Source organism: Peromyscus maniculatus, chromosome 9 (assembly GCF_049852395.1).
Source record: "Peromyscus maniculatus bairdii isolate BWxNUB_F1_BW_parent chromosome 9, HU_Pman_BW_mat_3.1, whole genome shotgun sequence".
Taxonomy (NCBI): domain Eukaryota; kingdom Metazoa; phylum Chordata; class Mammalia; order Rodentia; family Cricetidae; genus Peromyscus; species Peromyscus maniculatus.
The window spans coordinates 74,182,034-74,204,635 of NC_134860.1; the positions used below are offsets into that span (position 1 = coordinate 74,182,034).

General features: G+C 45.8%; 1 long non-coding RNA gene and 1 other non-coding gene across 2 annotated transcripts; both read left to right on the plus strand.

Moving 5' to 3' along the window:
- The first annotated feature begins 13,370 nt into the window (after positions 1-13,370).
- Positions 13,371-15,569, plus strand: LOC143267433 (uncharacterized). Its single transcript, XR_013042535.1, has 3 exons — positions 13,371-13,782; positions 14,523-14,862; positions 15,439-15,569. It is a non-coding gene; the product is annotated as an uncharacterized LOC143267433 (long non-coding RNA).
- A 1,200-nt stretch (positions 15,570-16,769) lies between these two features.
- On the plus strand, positions 16,770-16,841 carry Trnae-uuc (transfer RNA glutamic acid (anticodon UUC)). The gene has a single exon. It is a non-coding gene; the product is annotated as a tRNA-Glu (tRNA).
- The last annotated feature ends 5,761 nt before the right edge of the window (positions 16,842-22,602 follow it).

The window sequence follows — 22,602 nt, forward strand, 5'->3', positions numbered from 1 at the left end:
CCTTCGCTGACTTCAAGAAACTCATTAACTTTCATATATTCAGTGATGTGATTCTCAACCCAGTTCATCTTCCTGGGAGGAACTCAAGTTACAAACTGAGTTGATCCCTAAAGTACTGAGTCAGCAGTTTGCCAGCAGTTAGCATGTCAATTCCTCAGGCATAAGGTTTAGGAATGAATTCCCAGATGTCAATACTACTGCCTGGATTGCCATATTTCAAAGGATATTAGCAATCGCTGTGAAGCTGGGTACAAATCATTGTACTTTCACCGTTTCTTTTTTGTTGGTTGGTTTTCGTTGTTTTTGTTTTGTTTTTAAAACAAGGTCTCATGGTGCAGCCTTGGCTCGCCTGGAACTCATAGAGCTGGACCTATCTCTTCCTCCCAAGTGCTGGGATAAAAGGTTTGCACCCCCTCGGCTCATTTTGTATTTTGTAACAGATGTATTTAAGACAAAACCACTCTTCTGAGTTCTGTCTTTGTTGCACAAATCCTAAATGGTCTTTTAATAAAAACCCGGAGCCAGCTACTGGGGTAAATGCTGAAAGACCAGAGAGACAAAGGAACAGGCCACAGCCACTTCTCACCTCGCCAGCTCCACAAATCCTCTGACTGAATGTCTCTGAGTCCTCAGCCGAAAGGGCCTAGTTCCTGTCTCCTCACGCTGTACATGCCTTTCTCTGCCCAGCCATTTCACTTCCTAACCTCAGCCTGGAATAGTGCTGGGATTAAAGGCGTGTGTGCTTCGTAGATACTGAGATTAAAGGTGTGTGCCACCACTGCCTGGCTCTGTTTCTCTCCTAGACTGGATCAATCTCATGTAGCCCAGTATGGCCTTGAACTCAGAGAGATCCAGATGGATCTCTGCCTCCTGAGTGCTAGGATTATAGGTGTGTGCCATCACTTCCTGGCCTCTGTGTTTTATCTAGTGGCTTGTTCTGTCCTCTGATCTTCAGGCAAATTTTATTAGAGTACAACAAAATATCACTACATGTCTTGGCTACATACAACAAGCATGCCATGTAGAATCTACTGTCTGTTCCCATGGAGATTACAGATTAGTTCCCCCATCCCTGTGTCTCTGTGTGTGTCCGTGTGTCTGTATGTGGTATGTGAATGTGTATGTATGTATGTCTGTGTGTGACTGTGAGCACAGAGGCCAAAGGAGGAGTCACCAGACTGCTCTGTCACCCTGCTGCCTTACTCCCTGGAGTGACCAGTAATCCCAAGGATGCTGCTGTCTGCTCCACCCTGCACTGGCTTTACAGGGATACATGTGTCCACACCCAGCTTTTTATGCACATTGTAGGGATTTGAACTGGCTGACTGATCCTAGGTTGGCCCTGTGGCAGTATGAATAGGTATGGCCCCCATAGACTCATGCATTTAAATGCTTGGCATATAGGGAGTGGTACTATTAGGAGGTGTGGAGTAGGTGTGGCCTTGGAGGAAATGTGTCACTGTGGGGGTGGGCTCTGAGGTCTCATATGCTCAAGCTACTTCCAGTGTGGGACACAGTTCACTTCCTGTTGCCTGTGGATCACGATGTAAAATTCTCAGCTACCTCTCCAGCGCCATGTCTGCCTGCATGCTGCCTTGCTTCCCACCATGATGACAATGAACTAAACCTCTGAAACTGTAAGTCAGCTCCAATTAAATGTTTCCCTTTATAAGACTTGTCATAGTCATGGTGTCTCATGGTGTCTATGTCTCATAGAAACCCTAACTAAGATAGGAGTTGGTACCAGGGACTGGGGTGTTGTTGTGATAGGATGAACCATGTTTTTGTTTGAAGGAATGTGGACTTTGGGACTGTGGTTTAGAAAAGCAGTTGAATGCTTTAAGTGCTGCTGATGTGTGTGTGTGTGTGTGTGTGTGTGTGTGTGTGTGTGTGTGTGTGTGTTATCCTAGTAGGAGCATGGAAGACAGTGGTGCTGAGGGTGATTTGAACTGTGAGAGCCTGATTCAGAGGAGAACGTTAGTATGTGTGTAGATGTGGAGGCAGAACTGGGAAAAGGTACCAAGCCACGTGGCTAAACATAATTAAGAATTATGGGTTAATTTAAGATATAAGAACTAGATAGCAAGAAGCCTGCCATGGCTATACAGCTTGTAAGTGATATAAGTCTCTGTGTGTTTACTTAAGGGACATTAGTGGGAGAGATTTGTCCTGACTGTAGGCAGGCAGGAAAACTGCAGCTACAAAAGGCGCCAGAACGTGGGGCAAGAGTTTCAACCCAAAACCTGAGAAAGAAGATCCTAAAACAGCTTCCTAGCTGTCTCTCTTTCAAGTTAGTCGCAGCCTGCATGCTTGAGCTACTCTATGGCAGGTTCCTGGCATGAACGCTTGACCTACATATGTGGTTGATTAAGAAATGGAATAAAGGGAGTGGTGACCTCAGGGGAAGACCCCACCCAGCTAAGCTTACAACTTGTGAATAGGAATTAAAGAACAGTTATAAGTCCAGGTGTGGTGATGCATGTCTTTAGGGAGACAGAGGCATGTGGATCTCTAAATTCCAGGCCAATATGGTCTACAGAGCAAGTCCAGGACAGCTAAGCTTGGGCAGTGAAGGTAACCATTGAAAACAGAAAACTAGGGGGGTTGGGGATTTAGCTCAGTGGTAAAGTGCTAGCCTAGCCCTCAGCTGGGGTGGGGGCGACGGACGGGCAGAAAACTAGTGAAGATGTAATTGAATGAGGGTGAGGAATACTCCTTTATACTAGGTAAATATATGTCACTGTGATTGGTTTAATAAAGAAGCTGCCTAGCCTATAGCTAGGCAGGATAAGGTTAGGTGGAAGAATCGGACTAAGAGGACACTGGGAAGAAGAAGGGAGGAGTCTCAGAATTGTGAGAAGGCTCAGAGAAGATGAACTTACTGTACTGAGAAAAGGTACCAAGCCACATGTTAGAGCATAGATAAGAAATATGGGTTAGTTTAAAATCTAAGAGTTAGCTAGTAACAAGCCTGAGCTATCTGCCAAGCATTCATAATTAGTAAAAAGTCTCTATGGTTATTTGGGAACTGGCTGGTGAGACAAAAAAGTACACCTATGTGAGGGGTCCATGTTCCAGTGCCAGCAAGCAGCAGAATTTGGCAGCTTTGGCCATGTGGTTCTGGCTTTAGATGCCAGAGTCATGGGATACCTTCTGAAGAAAGCTGCCAACAGGGAATGGAACCAGCCCAAGAGAATTGTGTTGTAGTCAACAAAGCTGAATGGTGTTGGCCCTGGTGATGGACTCTCAAACCACTAAGACCTGGGCAAATACCACTGTGCTCAGTGGGGCTGTGAATGAATCTTCCTGGGAACACACTGGCTCCTTCATGCCAGGACCTAGAAAGGAAACCATCACAACCTACCTGTGGTCTCAGTACCATATCTACAAAGGTTGGGGCTTGGCAGGAAACTGAAGGTCATTATTGGGAAATTGGCAGAACCTGGAGAGTCAGGTTTTATGTAAACCATCTAGACCCTGGCAACAAATTTAGTACCCAAAAGGAACCTTCACCTAGGGTCATCTGGCTCATAGGCCCATCTTGGTATTCCTGGAATATAAGCCCCCTAAGGAGGCAAACCCCAAAACTCTAATTTCCCCAGGAATTCCTTGGGTAACCATAGGGATAAAGATCTAGGAAGCAGCAGAAGCCAGCCCCTCAGTGTTAAGGATGCCAGGAGTATATCCGTTCCTTAACCATTCTTAACATGACATAGGTAAAGATCGCTGGCTATGCTTGGAGCCCAAGTCCCTATATTATATTAGATTGGAACTAACCAAACAATAAGCTCCACTTCCAATCCTGACAACTGTAAATCAGACCAACCAAAGTTCACCCTGAGGAGCCAAAGTTCACCTCCAAGGAGGTGCCTGCCTAATGTCACCAAGTGTCTTAGTTAGGGTTTCTATTGCTGTGAAGAGACACCATGACCACAACAACTCTTATAGAGGAAAACATTTAATTGGGATGGCTTACAATTTCAGAAATTTAGTCCATTATCGTCATGGTGGAAGCATGATGGTATGCAGGCTCTCATGGTGCTGGAAAAGGAGCTAAAAGTGGAGGAGCGACATCTTGATCCCACAGGCAACAGGAACTGGTCTGCAACTGGGTATGGCTTGAGCATATATGAGACCTCAAAGCCCACCTCTACAGTGACATGCTTCCTTCAACAAGGTCATACCTACTCCAACAAAGCCACACCTCCCAATAATACCATTCCCTATGAGCTTATAGGGGTCAATTACATTCAAACTACCACACCAAGACTCCCCTAATGAGTTTCCTGTAGCCACACACAGCAGATTAACTCCAGAAATGGCAGTCGAGGATATTTCAGGTCCTGGAGGCTTCCTGGCTTGCTTGTACTAACTCTTTGACCAAGTGTGCATCTTCTGAATGATTTGCAGTGGAGGAGACTCCACTCCATGTATGTCATACTACAGGTGTTCATCTGTAATGGAGAAGATCAAGATCTAGATCTAGATTCGGGGCTCCCTTGAGCAGGGCAGCTATCCCCATTCGAATTCCCTCATTGGTAGGGGCAGGCATCATGGGCTGTGCTGCAGTTGGAACTTCAGCCCTAATGATGAAGGATAAAAACTTAAAGGACCTCGGTGCTCAAGTGGACATAGACCGAGGCCATCTGGAAAATTCTATTTCCCATCTGGAAGCCCAGGGAGACTCCTTAGCAGGGGTTCTTCAGAATACAGAGGACCTCTTCATGAAACAAGATGTCTTGGTATGGCACTGGAGAAACGTATTGCTTCTATGCTAACCAGTTGGGGGTAATTAGAGAAAGTTTAGCTATGGTCAGAAATAACCTTAAGGGAAGAGAAAAAAGGCAACAAGAATCTGACAATTGGTACCAACCTTGTTTTCCTGGTCTCCATGGTTAACTATGCTACTTACTACCATTGCTGGGCCATTGTTTCTCCTTCTAGCCCTGACTATAGGATCCTGCTTGCTCCGCTGTCTACGTAAGTATGTAAAGCAGAGAGTAATTTCTGTTCATGCTGAGGGGACAATATAACCCCTGTGTTCTGGTGGAAGCCCCACCTTTCTGCCTAGAACCTGCCCCCCAGAAAGTCCCGCCAAACATGGCTCCTCCCCCAGAGATGCTCAAGACCACTCCCACAGGGTATTTAAACTGTACCCTAGAAAACAGACACATGGTTTTTCAGTCTCTCGCCCTGTCTCCTCCCTGAGGGGCTGGAGAATCATCTGGGAACTCTTTACCCATTAAACCAGGGCTTTTTCTAATTTGGTCTGATTTGGATTGCTACATTGGTGAAGAGGCTTATCAGGATGCAAAAACTTTTCAGCTGGAGGTTCCACCAAGGGGGTTGATTTTTACCTCCACTGGCCTGGGGCCGCATGGTAGGAAAATACCTTTCTTTCTCACACCTGCTCTCTGCCAGACTAAGATTGGCTTTTGATTGGGTAAATGGTCCTTTCCAAGTCCTTGCCTTAGAGGCCCAGGGCTGCCTCTGATTTTCAGGGTGTCCTGTTAAAGACATGGCCTCACCAGGCCTCCGACCTGTTCCAGAGCAAAGGGATGCCTTTGTCTCGTGGGACCCCTTCTTCAGCCCACAGGCCTAGAGTCTCTCAGTCACTTCTCTCCTGTAGAATGTTTGGCAGTTTCTTCTGTGAAGCAGGAACCTGAAGGACCATCTTACCTTGCAAAATTCAGTGGTTACCTTTCTATGGGTCCTGCATGTCCAGTCGATACAACATTTTGTCAAGCAGTCCAGTCAAGAACAGTTTCTTGCCCAAATGGCTATTTTTGCCAAGAAGAAGATAAACTCCATATAGAGTGTCTTCAATGCCCATCATCTTTCTTGACGTATTTGGTACTGTCTCATTGTCCAGAAAAGTCTAAATTTTTAAAACATTCTAAATGCCATATTCTGTAGGTCTTTGAAGTGTTTGAAGAGTACCTATCTAATTGAATTATATCTATGTATACCTAGAAAACTTAACATGACTATAAATTTGACTATCATAGAAGACTATTATTAATCTGTATTTTTAATTATTCATTACAACCTAAATGAGTTACATAAACATAATACCTCAAACGAGAGTAGAAATATATATACAGTATAACAAAATTAAGTTTAAACTTGTATCAATAAACTAAAATCCATAGCAATGTAAAACATTTTTAAACAAGTTTTTGCCCTTTAAAAGTAGGTTCATTAATCTATCCTTTCATCCTATCATATCTAAACTGTCTCCTTTTCTTCTTTAGAAAGAGATTGTATTTATAATCAACCTGTTTTAAATAAAAACATTGGTTTTCCTCTGACCCACACCAGAGGGCTCTTTTGATATGGACAGAAGAATCTCTCAACCTTTTTTATTTATTTATTTATTTTTTTAGCAATATGCTTGGGTTTAGAGAAGGAGTGAGCCAATTCCATCTTCAAAGCCAGCTTGGTATATTTGGGAATTCTGATACAACTTCCTGCTGGATAAGGGTTCTGTATTCTTATGGGGACACAAAGAAAATTTTAGGATTATGGACTAGTCCGTGAGGCTGTATTGTCTGAGCCAATTGCCTTGAAACCGTTCTGGATGTTGGATCATCTGGGCCATGGTGTCATTGGAGACCTTTCAGGGGGTCTTGGCTGGTCAAACCTGATGTATCTTAATCTGAAACAAATTTCCCAAGGTCTACTTCTTGGGGAGGGCGATTATGCTGATATACAAAGACAATCTTTATGTGATGACCACACCCTCGTTTAATGCTGAATGGCAGCCTTGAATGCTTGGGACAGAATTGAAGAAGAAGGGTAAAAAATTGAGTCATTTACTAAAGTTATACAGGGCCCAAAAGAAACCTTCACTGATTTCTTACAAAGACTGACTTCTGTAGTAAATAGATCTGTTTTAACAGATTTTTCTAAAACTTTTATCTTGGCACTCATATTAGCCAACTTCTTTTAAATGATAAAACAGAAATAGTCAACTAATAATATTTATAATTGACATTATATAAATTCCATCAACATCAATTATCCTCTCATTTAACTGTTCCATTTTCATATCATTTAATGTATAGTCAGAGACCAAACGTCCTCCATTGTAAAAATATTTCATTTTTTTAATGTGAGAAAAAAAAAACTTTCTTTTAACTAATTCCTCCCTTCAAGAAATCCCAATTGACTCACCAAATCTGCTGAGGAGGGGGCCCAGAGAAAGCCACAACCCACCAGGAAAGACCACACATCTTTCTAAGCCCCTCCCTGCTACTTCCTGTGCCCTCCTATCTCAGTCCTCCAAAACCTCTATGGTAATTCCAGTCAGTCAATCATTGACTCCACCCTCTGACTCAAGATAAACTTGATTGGCAGTCTCAGAATGTCAGTGCGAACAACTATCTCTCATGCTGCTTGATTTAGGCAAGTTTCCCATACAGCTGCTGGCCAGAAATAAAGACTTTCTTTTGGCTTTGTTTGTTTGTTTGTTTGTTTGTTTGTTTTTTCAAGACAGGGTCTCACTGTGTTGTTCTAGCTGACCTGGAACTCTCTGTGTAGTCCTGGCTGGCCTTGAATTTAGAGAGATCTGCCCACCTCTGCCTCATGTTGGGATTAAAGGTATGCATCATTATGCCTGGCTCTAAGAGTGTCTGTGTGGTGGCCTCTGGTGGGATAACCTCGCAACATTAAGAGTATGGACGTTACATAAAGAATTGTTAGCCACTGGGCTAGGGAAGTCGCTCGTTTGGTAGATTTTGCCTAGCAGCATGCATAAAGCCATGGGTTCCAGTCCCAACACCACATAAACTAGCGCCAGGGGGATTGAGGCAGCAGGATCAGAAGTTGATGACAGACAAGCTGTTAATCTCAGCAGCTGCCCAAAGGAGAATGAAGCGAGAAAACTGTATCAGTTATAAGCAGCCACATGGCAGGAAAGGGGTGTGGAGGAGACAACTTCAGAAGAAAAGAGTAAAAAAGTAAAAAAGCCCAAAGTACTTAGATGCTGGTCAACATCGAAAAGAAATAAAAAGGGAGAGCTACAGATTCCTGAGTCAGGCTCCACAGCTAACTGCACCAGGGTTGAGTTTTGGGAAGGAAAACTACATGATCTCATTAAACAGATAATTAACACCACCCCCCCATGTCTTTATCGCGCTAAAGGTGAAGCCTCTTGCTGAGGTGTGGTCTCCTAGGCTGGTGGCTGACCTCTTAACTGGATTAACACTTAGAAGTAGGGGAGCTTAGAAGGTTAGGCCCGTACCCAGGCTAGAGAAATAGCTTTCCCTAATGTGCCTTCACAGAGCCCAGGTCAAGGCTACCGTAACATTCCTCTCTCTGAAGAGATAACCCTACAGTCACAGGAGGTGCAATGAAATTGGGAACTAGAGATAGCCCACTTTTACCATGGAAATCTAGGGATCCAATTCTAGAGCTGGTCACTAGAGGTTTAGACGTGGTGAGGTAAGGCGTGACTGACGCTTTAGTCACACCCTCAAGCATAACTTCTGGGTAAGGGTGATCATTTGGGAGACAGGAAACCAGAGAACCAAGGACATTCCTGGTCCTACTGATTTCCAGGTCCCCGCCCCTCAGCTGCCTAGCCCATTGATAATTCCTGTTCTCATCCAAGCGGGAGTGCACGGTTCTGAACAGCCGTTGGAATCTGTGGGCAGAGTGCTCTTGGGAATGTGGATAGTTCACATTGCATCAGACACGAATGCACCAACAGCTGGTTTGACGGAGATGTTTTAATTCCAGAGATTTCTCAAGCTCATCCGCAGATATTTTGATTCAGATTTTCATCTTAATGCCCTTCATTCTTGAAAAAAAAATCCTTGTTCATAAAAGTAGGTGCTGCCCAAAAGCGATGAGGTGAGGAAGGTGAGGGAGGTGAGGAGGTGATGTGGTGAAGGGTTTCAGTCTTTGGGAAGATGGGACTTAAAGTCTAGGAGGAAGTCATGAGCAAATCTTTCTTCAAGTTGAACGTCAGACCAGCTCTGTGCATTCCCTTGGAAAATTAGCAAGCCAACTGGACGTGTTAATCTTCCTTTTAAATATTTATGCTTGTGCCCAGAGTCTAATGCAGCTCTCTCAGCCTGGGTCAGAGAAGCCTGAGTGGGCAGATCCAAGTGGGGACCCATGACCGGTTAAAGAGCTGAAAGTAAGTGAGTGCGGAGTGCCCCCCCCCCCGGAAGTCCTGTGACCTACTCTGAGGCCCAGGGAACTTTGGGGAAGGAGGTAGGACTGTGGGAAGTGAAGGAGAGCAGTGGGTGCTGACTTCTGGGTATGACATGGAGGTTGCTCTCATGAACACAGAGCTGTTATGACTGCCTGCATGGGAAGGAGAGAGAGAGAGAGAGAGAGAGAGAGAGAGAGAGAGAGAGAGAGAGAGAGAGAGAGAAGGAAGAAGAAGAGGAGGAGGGGAGAGGAGAGAGGAAAGGAGAGGGGAGGGGAGGAGAGGGGAGGGGAGGGGAGAGGAGAGAAGAGGAGGAGAGATTGATGCTCTTCCAGAGGGTTCCGTTCCCGGCACCTATGTGGTACCTCACAACCAGCTGTAATTCCAGTTCCAGGGGATCTGATTCCCCTCTTCTGACCTCCCAGGACACTGCACACATGTGGTGAACATACATACATGCAGGTGAAACCCATAAATCTGAAAAAACCTTTCTAAAGAGGAAGGAGGGTGAGTGTGAGGGAGGGCTAGTTGGTGATAAGAAGGGGTTCGGTGGGGGTGGAGGGGATGAGAAGGTGCTGTGAGAATATGTAACCGTGGTGCATTGTACACAAGTATGAGGTTGCCAAAATTTCACAAATTAAATAAAAATCGGGAGACTATTTGTGTCAGCAGAAAATGGAGTTGCAAATATACTAAGCTATTGTTTTCCCAGAAATGTTGAAATGTTTTTAAATTCTTGTGTCAAATCGAAACACAAGCCTACATGTTTTCTCTGTTCACAGGGCTGTGTTTAGACAAGTGTCCAAACCCATGAGACTGTTTGCCTCAGTCAGAGCTTGCCATGATTTCGCTTTCATTTGGAATCTTGTTATGATTTGAAACATTGTGTTGTTAAGATGGTTTTCACTTTGAAGACACATGTTCAACCCATTTAAATAAGTGGTTACAATAACTAAAATGCTAAGCCGCCTGTAAGCCAGTTTTCATCATAAATTTTGGTTTTGATACCAAATGACTTAGTAATATAAAATTTAAACATGTGACCTCAACTCAGCACCAGCCCTTTTCAGAAGTCCCTGGCTTGGCAATGTTTAGTCTCTTGGCTCATGTGATAGACACGGTCTTGATGGTGATTTGCATGACGTTACCCATTTTTTAACTCTTTTGTGCATAAATGTTATTGATATTCTATACAATGATACTTCATTAAGTGTGAGTTTTGGGCAGCGATTGGACTGTCTTTTATTATTTTTCTAAGGCCCCCTCTCTTACCTACCATCACTAGGGCACCATGGGTAACCATACCAGATATGTTGACAACAATTACAATCACAACCACAAGAGCATGTATTCTTACTGCTTCGTGTAATCTCTTGGAACCATTTCTCCAGTGACATCATATTCATCAGTAACACCATGACTAAAGATGGCAAATGGAGCCATTATTTGTAGTATCCATTTGTTGATCCATTACCAAAGATTTTAAATTTAAAATTAGTAGTTCTGTTCTCCATACTTTTTTGAATAGATTTTCCAGATTCCTTAATTTGTTTAGCTATTGTCTGGTGAGACAAACCCATTTTGGAAACATTCCCCTTTTCCCTATAGATAGGCATATTATATCTATCTACCCTTCTCTCCATATATTGCTTAATAAATTTACTATCAGTAAAAAGTACTTTTTTTGCCATCAAATATGCTTCTACAAAAATAGTTTTTACAATGGAATCTATCTCAGTTTTAACTTTAAAAAAATGGGGGAGAGGTTTGAGCAATGGCTCGGAGGTTAAGAGCACTTGCTGCTCTTCCAAAGGCCCCAACTTCAGTTCCCAGAATCCAGGCCAGAAGAAGTGGTTCACAACTACCTCTCACTCCAGCTCCAGGGGACCTGGCCTCCCTGTATATGTGGCTTACAGTTATGTACAGACACCAATACATACACATCTTCACAAAACACACACACTGTGGCAAAGGCAGCCTGTTTCTATTTCTGCTGGTTTGTCCTGGTAACAATCCTTGGTCTGCTTGAGATCTGGTTGACATAAGGCCTTCTTAATCAATCTTCCACAATTTCATACATTCCTACAGAATAAACAGAACCTTATCATTTGCCTTGACAAAAACCAATCTGTCTTCATTCATGACCTTTCTTTTGGGGTTCTGTTTCCCTTGGAGATGTTGCAGAAGCTGTCCTGGGATTAAAAATATAATAATAGACCTGGGTGGTGGTGCAGACCTTTAATCCCAGCACTTGTGGGGCAGAGGCAGGCAGAGTTCGAGGCCAGCCTGGTCTACAGAGAGAGTTCTAGGACAGCCAGGTCTACACACAGAAATCTTGTCTTGAGAAAACAAAACAAATGAGCCATCTATGTGTATAAAACAATAGAAAAGGGACTATATTTGCTTTTATTATGAAAACTAATTGCTAGGGAAATAGAAACAAGGTTTGGACTCTTTCACATCTCAGTTGCTGGTGCAGAACAAATCAGAGGGCCGATTGCAAAGTGCTGTGGAGAAGGTGTGAAGCCCCGCTGAGGTGTGGCAATCCCTTAACAATCCGCTAAGACCATTGCCCTGCTTCTAAACAACATCAATTGCCTGTCCTTTGCAATGGGACATGCCAACTTCATTGAGAATTGATGTTTCACTGTCACCCAGAGCAAATGTGACATCTGAAGGTGTCAGTTCAGCTGCCCTTGGAGGTGACCCAGTGGAAGCCTCTCACACCATGAGACTGAAGCCATTCCTGTGTGTAAACAGCAGGAGTACATGTATGCTTCTTTTGCATGACATCACCTATAAATTGATGCTAGAGAACTGCACAATAGAACTACCTACACACACACACACATACACACACACACACACACACACACACACACAGAATTCTCACACTGTTAGTAAGTTTATGACCCCTCCCCCTCCTGGGTCTCATTCAAAGCTCTGCACCCATGCACTTTCAGGATTGGACATCCCTATTCTAGGTGTTCATCACACACACACACACACACACACACACACACACACACACACGTATATGTAAGCTAAGGCTGCTTCCAAGAAGTGGGCTTGTGATGGCGAATCTAGGTGATAGTCAACTTGAGTACATCCGGAATGAACTAAAACCCAAGTGGCTGGGCACACCTGTGAGGAATTTTTCTCACCTGGATCATTTGGGGCGGGAAAACCAACCCAATATATAAGAAATGTACCACGCTGTGGACATGGTTGCACCCGAGGATGGAGATATATGTGTACAAAGCACTGTCCAGCAGCTGGGACTAACAGGAGGGGCCATACTCCGCCCATGGGGAGCAGCCAGTCTCAGAAGGAAGCAAGCACATAGGTTCAAGCTAGTGATGGCTGGGCTGGGTCCAGGATGAGCAGCTGACCCAATGTGAGGGCACAGAGATGTTCGCCCCGAGTCATGGGACATGGAGATGTTGCTAGATTTGGAGCAAAGTTACATGATCTGAACAAATTGTTGGGGAAGCTTTGCCATCCCAGCGACCTTTTGAGATCACACCCAGTCTTAGAAGCTGGACCTGGCCCAGGCTGTGGAGATTAACTTGCCCTGGTGCTCAGCCGGGGAGGGGGTATTACCCCAAAGAGCTCCGAGGTTAACTCTGAGTCCAGCTGAGTCCACTGATGAGAATGTTTCTTGCAGAGCAGAGTTAACAGCTCTTCTGAAAATGAACTCTCTGGCACCCTGAAATGAAAACTACCTCCACTCCTAAGAGCCTGGCAGCCAGGCCTGAATCACACCCGTACCCCCTCGGCTACTGTAGCCTCTAGCAAATGCAGTGTGTTTGGGGCTTTCCCAGTATCAAATGGTGGATAAAACGGGAGCGGTCCCTCAGAGAATCGGCCTTGTATGTCCTGGGACAGAAATAACTGTTCCTTGTGTCAACAAGAAAGCTTTGTCTGTGTGTATGTTTCCTTCTCCCAGGGAACATTTTGTTCTTGCTGCTGGGTAAAAGGTGGCAACGTTCACATAGAAATACAGCAGGAAGTATTTAAGAGAGATAAAAGGAAAGAAAAAAAGAGGGACTACTTGGCCAAACGATTAGGTATAGGATTAGGATCTCAAGGGAATTATGGAATCTGATGTTAACTCCTGAGCTGTCTTATTGAATAACTTAAGGGTAGTTATTGATGCATTTTTTTATTATTATTATTAATTTTTATTTTAATTTTTTAAATATTCAGGTTTGTGTTTTGAGATTCAGAGAAAATGGGAGTGCCTTGCGATTGGGAGACCTGAGGCAGTTTCATGGAGCTGCCCTGGCCTCAAGGTTGGCTCAGAGTGGAAAGAGGCTGGTCTGGCCGAGGGACAAGCAGGGTGGAGCAGGTACGCTGCTCTGTGGATGGGAGCAGGCTGTGCCAGGGCAGAGTGTGGAAAGCTGCGAAGGCTTGACTGGGGAATTTGGAGTTTACAGACAACCAGAAGTGGACATGGACCCGAGCTTCTGGGCTTCAGTGGCCACATGCTTTTAGAAGAAATTGGCTGCTTAGTCCTTGCTTTGGTACGTCTCAACATCTAGGGACGTCACAATGGTGGGTGCTTGCTAACATCCAGACTTCCAGCCTTGCGTCCTGAAGCTCTCACTTGGAAGTCCCAGGTAGGTGAAGCAGGGACTCTAGATCCACAGAGTCACTGGGAAAGTCTCCTGGCCAACTTGTGAGGCCCTGTCTCTGGGGCCCAAGAAGGATCGCCGTGCTGGCTGGGTTTATGTGCCAACTTGACACAAGCTAGAGTCATCAGAGAGGAAGGAGCCTCAGTTACAGAAATGCCTCCATGAGACCCAGCTGTAAGACATTTCCTCAATTAGTGATCTATTGGGGCCAGCCCAGCCCATGGTGGGTGGAGCCATCCCTGGGCTGGTGGTCCTGGGTTCTATAAGAAGGTGGGTTGAGCAAGCCATGGAGAGCAAGCCAGTAAGCAGCACCCCTCCACGGCCTCTGCATCAGCTCCTGCCTCCAGGATCCTGCCCTGTTTGAGTTCCTGTCCTGACTTCCTTCAGTGATGAACAGCAATGTTGAAGTGTAAACGGAAAAAACCCTTTCTTCCCCAACTTGCCTTTTGACATGGTGTTTCCTTGAAGTGATAGAAACCCCAAGACAGTTGCCTTCTCGGACCCCATGTCCAGTGAGAGGCAGCCTAAAGCAAGTGCAGGCACACACCTACAGCGAGTCTGGGCTGCATCTGACTCCCTTTGTCCAGCTCTCCCTCACACCCTAGAGTGTCCACTGGAGGTGAGAAGCAGACTGTCTCCCCCTGGTGTGGTATTTAACTAGCACATCACTAATTCTTTCTTTTCTTTTTTGTTTGTTTGTTTGTTTTTTGTTTTGGTTTTTCAAGACAAGGTTTCTCTGTGAAGCAGTCCTGGCTGCTACACTAATTCTTAACTAGGTCTTAACATCACTAGTCTGCCTGCTCTCCCAGGAAAGGTATCCATCCAGCCTTGCAACATTTCCTCACTTCCATGGTCTCAGTGTGGCCATCTCCAGCTGCCAGTGCGACATCCTGACACAGAGTCAGGAAGAGAAACCCAGAGTGAACTTTGAGAACCATTATCAGCCAGCAATTATTCCCAAGCCAGGGATGGGATAGAGGAGGTGAACTTTCTACAATAAAGATCGAGCTGCTGAATGATGAATTATTCTGTGTTCTGTTTCTTAAGGAGCCTTGAAAGTTTCTGGTAATTACTGTTCAGTGGAGTTTCGGTTCAGGGAGCAGTGAACTTTGTTGGGGAGGTGCTTGCACGGGGAGGGGGAGGCCATTCTCTCCCATGTGATTGACAGTTAAGATGCTGGGGGGGGGAGAAGGGCGGGCAGAACTCAGAAGGCCCCGCCCATTCTTGAGGCATTATTGGGTTAATGGCTGCTGGGGGAGGGGAATCTCTTCAGTGACGTCGCCACTAGCAAGGTGGCTCCTGTCAACAACCTTTTCCCTGTGTTTCTGTAACTATCCCTAAACTCATTCACACACAGACACACTCGGGAGAATAGTGGGAAAGAGGGAGAGGACCAGCTGGAGGTGGACTGTCGGAGGGTGACGGAGTGTGACCAAAATATATGACGTATGAAAATGTCACAACGAAATCCGTTATTGTGTACAGCTAATGAATGCTAAACTTAAAAAGTAAACTGGCAGCAGGACAAGGTTGTGCATGCTGTTAATTGCACCCTTCGGGGCGGATCTTTGTGAGCTCTAAGCCAGCCTGGTTTATATAGTGAAACTTTTTTTTTTTTTTTTTTTTTTTTTTAAAAAAAAGGAAGGCAGAGCCAGGCAGATCTATGAGTTCGAGGCCAGCCTGGTCTACAGAGCAAGCTCCAGGACAGGCACCAAAACTACACAGAGAAACCCTGTCTCGAAAACAAAACAAAAAAATAAAAAGAAGTAAGCCAGGCGGTGGTGGCGCACGCCTTTAATCCCAGCACTGGGGAGGCAGAACCAGGCAGATCTCTGTGAGTTCAAGGCCAGCCTGGACTACAGAGTGAAAACCAGGACAGCCACCAAAACTACACAGAGAAACCCTGTCTCAAACAAAACAAAACAAACAAACAAAAAAAGTAAACTTGCATTTGTTTATATCCCAAGGACGGCGTCCACCCAATGAATGGGTAGCACTGGTGATTTGTATCCTTAAAACTGCAAGATACCTAAAAGTAATAATTATTGTCCCAGGAGACGAAAAATCGGAAAGTAAACTTGAAATCCCTGCCCGCTCCACCCCCTAAATTCAGAAGCAGGATGCAGGGCTCTCTGTAGTTGGTAGGGTTAGTTTTGCAGAGTATTCTGGCTGTTCCCAATCAGGTGTCTCCCAAAATGAAAGCAGTTATCTCACGGGTTGAAAGCAAAGGAATCTTCCAAGCTAGTACAGAAGACCGTCGCGGCGGGTGGACAGGCGACCACAGAGCGGCGCCTTCTGCGCACAGTAGGTTTGCCGTCGGAGCTGCCGGCCTCTCTAGGGTCATCTGACTGCTGGGTGCTGGGATCCCGCGCTCTCCCGCCGTGGAGCTCCGTTGTGCAAGGCGAGCACAGCGAACAGTTTCTATTTCGGGCTGGCCTCTGGGTGTCACTCAGAAGCCTTAGCGGACCCGCCCGTGGCCCTCCCAAGTCCCCGGGACCAGGACGGGAGCCAGGCGGGACGTTTAAAGGGGACCCAAGGTCTGCAGAAAGAACTGTGCGGCTGAGCATCCGCCTCTGCGCGGGGCTCCGACCCACGGAGAAAGGCCCGCGAAGGAAGGCGGACAGCCGGCACACCGGGTGCCCCGGGTCCCAAAGAGGATCGGGCGGCTGGGCACCGTGGCGACTGCCGCAGCCCAGCCTTCCTGCCCCGCGTGGCTGCAGCAGTGGGGGTGGCCTGCGTGCTCCTTTCGAGGTTCTGGTCCCGTGGAGACCAGCAAAACCAGGGCAGGACCGTGTCCAGTGGATCCGATGTGCGACAAAAAGCCAGGGTTGGAGCAGAGCGGAGCGCACCCCAGGGAAGTGGGTTCACGCATGCGCAGATCAGATTCACCGTAATGTGCATTATCTGCAGACCGTGGGAGGAGCAAAGCAAAGAGACTCAATTTGCCTGAGCTCGGCTTCACATTCGTCGCCTCCCACATGGTCTAGCGGTTAGGATTCCTGGTTTTCACCCAGGCGGCCCGGGTTCGACTCCCGGTGTGGGAACGCCAAAACTTTTTAGAATAGAGACGCTAGGTTTACACTGGCGGAGAGTTTTTAGACGAACTGAATTTACAGACCCTTCTCTGAGCCGTGGCGGCAGCAGAAGTTAGAGACTGCGGTCGCCTGAGGACAGGCATGTGCTTAATCCTTCCTCCTAGGAGAGCAGGACTCCCGGACTCCCGGACTTGCGATCGCACGTCCTATTTCGCTAATGTTCAGAGAGGAGAGAGGGAGGAAAAACAGATTTTCGAAAATATCTGACAGTCTGTTTAAAACTGAATGAGTGAATGAATGAATGTGTGCATGCATGCATGCATGCATACGTGAGTGAGTGAGCGAAACCTTCCAGCCTTCACTTTTGACTAGAATGAGAAATCGCAGTATTCCGATGTGCCCAGCGCTCAGGTGTCTCACCCCGCTCCGCCCCAACCCTCCACCCCTTTACCTGTCCTGACATGTGCAGATAGGAAACCCCACAAGGGTTTGAGGCTCCATTCGCCTCCACTGGGTTGAATTCTTTGAAACTCGCAGTGTGTTCCCAAACTACCAACCACCCCGAAAAATGTCCATGAAAACGACTTGGCCTCCCCGTGGCTGTGAAACCCACTCCATCCAAGTTCTTTCAGATTCTAAGGGGAACAAACGTCATCCTTCATGAGGACCAAAGGCAGAATGTATGCTTATTAAAATCCCTGCCGCAGCCGGGCGGTGGTGGCGCACGCCTTTAATCCCAGCACTCGGGAGGCAGAGGCAGGCGGATCTCTGCGAGTTCGAGGCCAGCCTGGGCTACCAAGTGAGTTCCAGGAAAGGCGCAAAGCTATGCAGAGAAACCCTGTCTCGAAAAAACCAAAAAAAAAAAAAAAAAAAAAAAAAAAAAAAAAAAAAAATAAAATCCCTGCCGCTGCGGTGGCTCATGCCTGGCCACCCCACAATCCGGGAGGCCAAGAGGCCTGCACCACTTCTCGGTCAGACTGGGCTGCGCAGTGAGACCTTGTCTCAAAACGCAACAGAACAAAACCAGCAACCGGATTTTAGAGGAGAAAACGATCGATTAGCCAGTTCATTATTTATTAAACCAGTTAGGACTGACCTGATCAGAAAACACAGATCCTAACAATAGCAGGTGATATTTATTGAGCACCTAATGTGAACGAGGATAAGTTAGCACACTTTATGTTATTATTAGATAGCATTATTTCTGTCAGGGAGATTTGGTGGCACATTCATAGTAGAGTGTTTAATAAAGGAACTTAGTGTGTGTGCAGTGGAGGGAAGTCTTGGGTGTGGTTCTTCAGGTTTGGTCTGCCTGGCTTTTGTGGGTTCTGGGGGCTGAACTCAGGTCCTTGTTGCTAGGAAGGCGAGCACTTAACCTTAGCCCCAATAAATGGACTTTTAAATGTTTCACAGAGTTTTGGATAAATAAGCATGCCTGACAACGGTCCTTATATGGGTGGCATGACACTAGTCTATTACAAGGGTGACATTATGCTAATTGTGCTGTGTGAATGGGAGGAAGTGCACCTCTGGACTACAGAATTTTCCTGTCAGGGGATGAGATGTAAATCCAACCAAAATTCAAGGGCCGCCTACCTCTGCTAAGCCTGATATGATGACCGGGGTTCTAGCCCCCAAACCACTCCTAAAATTATGTTCGGACTCTCCACACGAGTGCCATGGCATGTGCATGCTTGCACGCACACAAAAATAAATAAGTGTAATAAAGAGCGTCAGTGAGTCTTGTGGTGGTGGTGGTGGCATACAATTATATTCCTTTTAAAGAGAGGACTACGTCATTGCACACAGCCCCTTCTACTTCAAAAGCTGTTCGTTCTGACTGGGACCCAGAAGAGGGGTGAAGGTTCTGTGCGACAAGTGACAGCTGCTTTGTCACTGGTCAGAGGCCGGTGGCAATGCTGTTCGCAGATTTGGCAGGCCCTTCCACGTGAATGACAAGGGGCACCTTTGGAGCAGGGCCCTGCGGCCATCTGCAAACAGACAGTCTCCCTCTGAGAGACAGTTTCTGGCCTGCTGCAAGGCCTTGGTGGGAACTCAACCCTTGACAACAGGCCACCAACTTACCATGCAGCCTGAGCTGCCATCGTGAACCAGGAGTGACTTGATCCACCAAGCCATAATACTGGATGTGTACAGCAGTAAGTCGAAGTGGTATCTACGGGATTGGGCTTGAGCAGTTCCTGAAGGCATGGGTGAGTTACATGAAGAAGTGGCCCAAATGCCTACAATCCATACTCCCAACATGGTGTCTTATATCCCCAAGCATGTTCGATGGCTTCGCCAGATGGGTCCTAAGCTCAGTGACTGAGAAAGAGGAGTCTGGGGCCTAGTTTACAGATGGCGCTGCACACTAGCTATACAGATAGCATGTGGGGAAAAGATATTGGCACTATCATAGTATAGCCCCGTCCTGGGACATCCCTGAAGGACGGTGGTAAGGGGAAATTTTTTCAGTAGACAGAATTCCAGGCAGTGTACAATGTCAAACATTTCACTTGGAGGGCAATGTGGCTTATTATATATTAGTTCATGGGCTGTAGCCAATGGGCTGATCGGATGGTTGGGGGCTTGGGAGGAGCAGAGCTGGAAGATTGGTGAGAAAGATATTCTGGGAAGAGATGTGTGGCTAGACCTCTCCAAATGGGCTAAGGATGTGAAGATATTTGTGTCACGTGTAAATCCCCATCAGATGGTGACCTCAGCAGAGGAGGATGATCAAATAGACAGGAGAGTCCATTCCGTGCATAGTATAGTCAGTGACTTCTCCAGCCATTCCTGTCACTGGCCAATGGGTTCATGACAAAGTGTCAGGGCTGGAGGCTACAGATGGGCTCAGCAACATGACCTTCCACTTGCCAAGGTCGACCTGGCTGTGGCTGCTGCTGAGCGCCAAACTTGCCAGCAGCAGAGAGGAACACTGTGGCAAGCTGATTATATTAGATCCCTTTCATCATGGAAAGGGCAGCACTTTGTCCTTCATGGAATAGATACTTATTCTAGTTGTAGATGTATCACCTGCACATAACACTATGAACATGCATGATGCTTTACCCACCACCAAGGAATTCCAGAAAGCCTTGTTTCTGGTCTAGGAACTCACTTTGAAGCCAAAGAGGCAAGGTGATGTGTAGCAGGAATCTTAAAAGTTCTTATTAATAAAATCAAATCCGAGGCCAGTTATTGGGGTCAATGCTGGTAGATCAGAGAGACAGAACAAGCCACAGCTATCTCACCTTGCCAGTTCCTCAGCTGGTCCTGTTTCCTCAGACTGGAAGCTTCTGTGTCCTCATCCCAATGGCTCTCAGCTGAACTGCTGCTTAAAAGCCTGAATGCTTAACCAGCCACATGCTTAACCAGCCAAATGCTTCTAGTTTCTGGTCCTCACACCTTATATACCTTTCTGCTTTCTGCCATCACTCCCTAGGATTAAAGGCTCACTTTCCGGGATTAAAGGCGTGAGTCACCATGCCTGGCTGTTTCCAATGTGGCCTTGAACTCACAGAGATCCCAGATGGATTTCTGCCTCTGGAATGCTAGGATTAAAGGCGTGTGCTATCACTGCCTAACTAGTGGCTTTTCTGTTCTCTGGCCCCAGATAAGTTTATTAAGGTACACAATATTTTGGGGAACACAATACCACCACATTTCCTCTCTTTTTGTCTAAAATTAAAGAAAGCTTATAACTAATACAAGAAAAACTATCCAATAAGTATATACAATATATACAGCCAAAAATTACATTAATGATGTCTAGTCCATTAACATTTGACAGATTCGGATAAAAATTCCATTATATATATTAACAATATCCAGTCCAGTAACATCTGATAAACTCAGACCAAAAATTTTTCATTACTTATCTTATTTAAAACAAGTAGTTCCTTTTTAAAAGTAGATTCCATAATCTCCCTTTTTTATCTTATCATAACCATGGTCACAGAATTTGCGGGTCTGACTGTGCTCCCCACTATCCTGAAGTGGCTGGCTTGTTAGAATGGTAGAATGGCCTTTGAAGATAGTTACAATACCAACTAGGTGGTAGTGGCTTGTAGAACTGGGACAAGGATCTTTAGAAGGTGGTGCATGCCCTGAATCAGTATACAGTGTATGGTGTTGTTTCTCCAATAGCCAGAATCCAAGGGTCCAAAAATCAAGAAGTAGAAATGGGAATGGTTTCATTAGGAAAGTTTGGCCTTGTGTTCTGCTGGCCTAGAAATCTTGATTGTAGAGAGGAGAGTTGTAGGCAGAGTTCTCTGTCTAGACCACTGATCTGCTCTGTCCCACCAGTCACTTCCCAAATAACTGACAGAGACTTAATATTAATTATAAGTGCTCAGCTGATAGCTCAGGCTTATTACTAACTAGCTCTAACAACTTAAATTAACCCATTTATATTAATCTATGTTCTGCCACATGGTATTACCTCTCTTTATCTTACATCTCCTGTTTCCTCTCTGTGTCTTGCTGGTGACTCCTCTGACTCCACCCTTCTTTTTCCTAGTGTCCTTAGTCTGGTTCTCTTGCCTAATCTTATCCAGCTATTGCCCAATCAGCTGCTTTATTAAACCAATCACAGGGGCATATATTTACATAATGTAAAGGAATATTCCACAGAGAGTGTCCTTCCAGGAGACACAACAAACATTTCAGTAATCTGGAAGCTAAGCCTTCCTCTGGCCACTTTGTGCTAATGATGCCCTTGAGTCAACAGGCTAAGAAGTGGGTTATGGTGTTGGGAGGGATAGGTGATCCAGATGGGAAAACCAGGCAGCTTCTCCACAGTGGAGGCAAGGAGCATGCAGGAAATCCTTTCTAGGGAGCTGTCTTAGTCCCTGTTCCATTGCCATGAAGAGACAACATGACCAAGACAACTCTTACATTCAATTGGGGGTTGGCTTACAGTTTCCGTTTAGCCAATTATCATCATGGCAGGAGCACTGGAGACTAGTGGAGGGCTACATCCTGATCTGCAGGCAGAAAGAGGGGGGAGAGAGAGAGAGAGAGAGAGAGAGAGAGAGAGAGAGAGAGAGAGAGACTGAGACAGAGACAGAGACAGAGACTGAGAGAGAGAGAGAGAACTGAGAGAACTGGGCCTAGCCTGGGCTTTTGAAACATCAAAGCTTACCCCCCAATGATACAGTTTGTCCAACAAGGCCACTCCCCCTAGTCCTTCTAATTCTTTCAAAAATTCCACTCCCTGGCAACTAAGCATTCAAATATATGAGCCTATGTGCACTATTGTCCTGCACTTCTTCGCCTTCTGACATCCGACAGTAACCTCTTTGGCCTTCCAATGTAGACTCAATACTGCAACTTTCCAGGGAGCTGCAGGTCTCCAGTGCTGAACTGGGCTGTGAGGCATCCAACTTCATGGGGTGAGCAGCTATCAGGGTCTCTGTCTCTCCATTATGCATATGGCCATTGTCAAAGTACCCAGCCTCTAATGGTAAGCTAGATTCTAAGTCTCCTTTTATTACATACAGACACACACATATACACACAGTCAGACACACACACACACAGACACACACATATACACACAGTCAGACACACACACATACAGACACACACATATACACACAGTCAGACACACACACATACAGACACACACACACATACATATACACAGACACACAGACATAACACACGTATATACACATAGACACACAGACACACACACATATACAGACATAAACACATACACATACAGACAGACACACACACATACACACAGACAGACACACACATA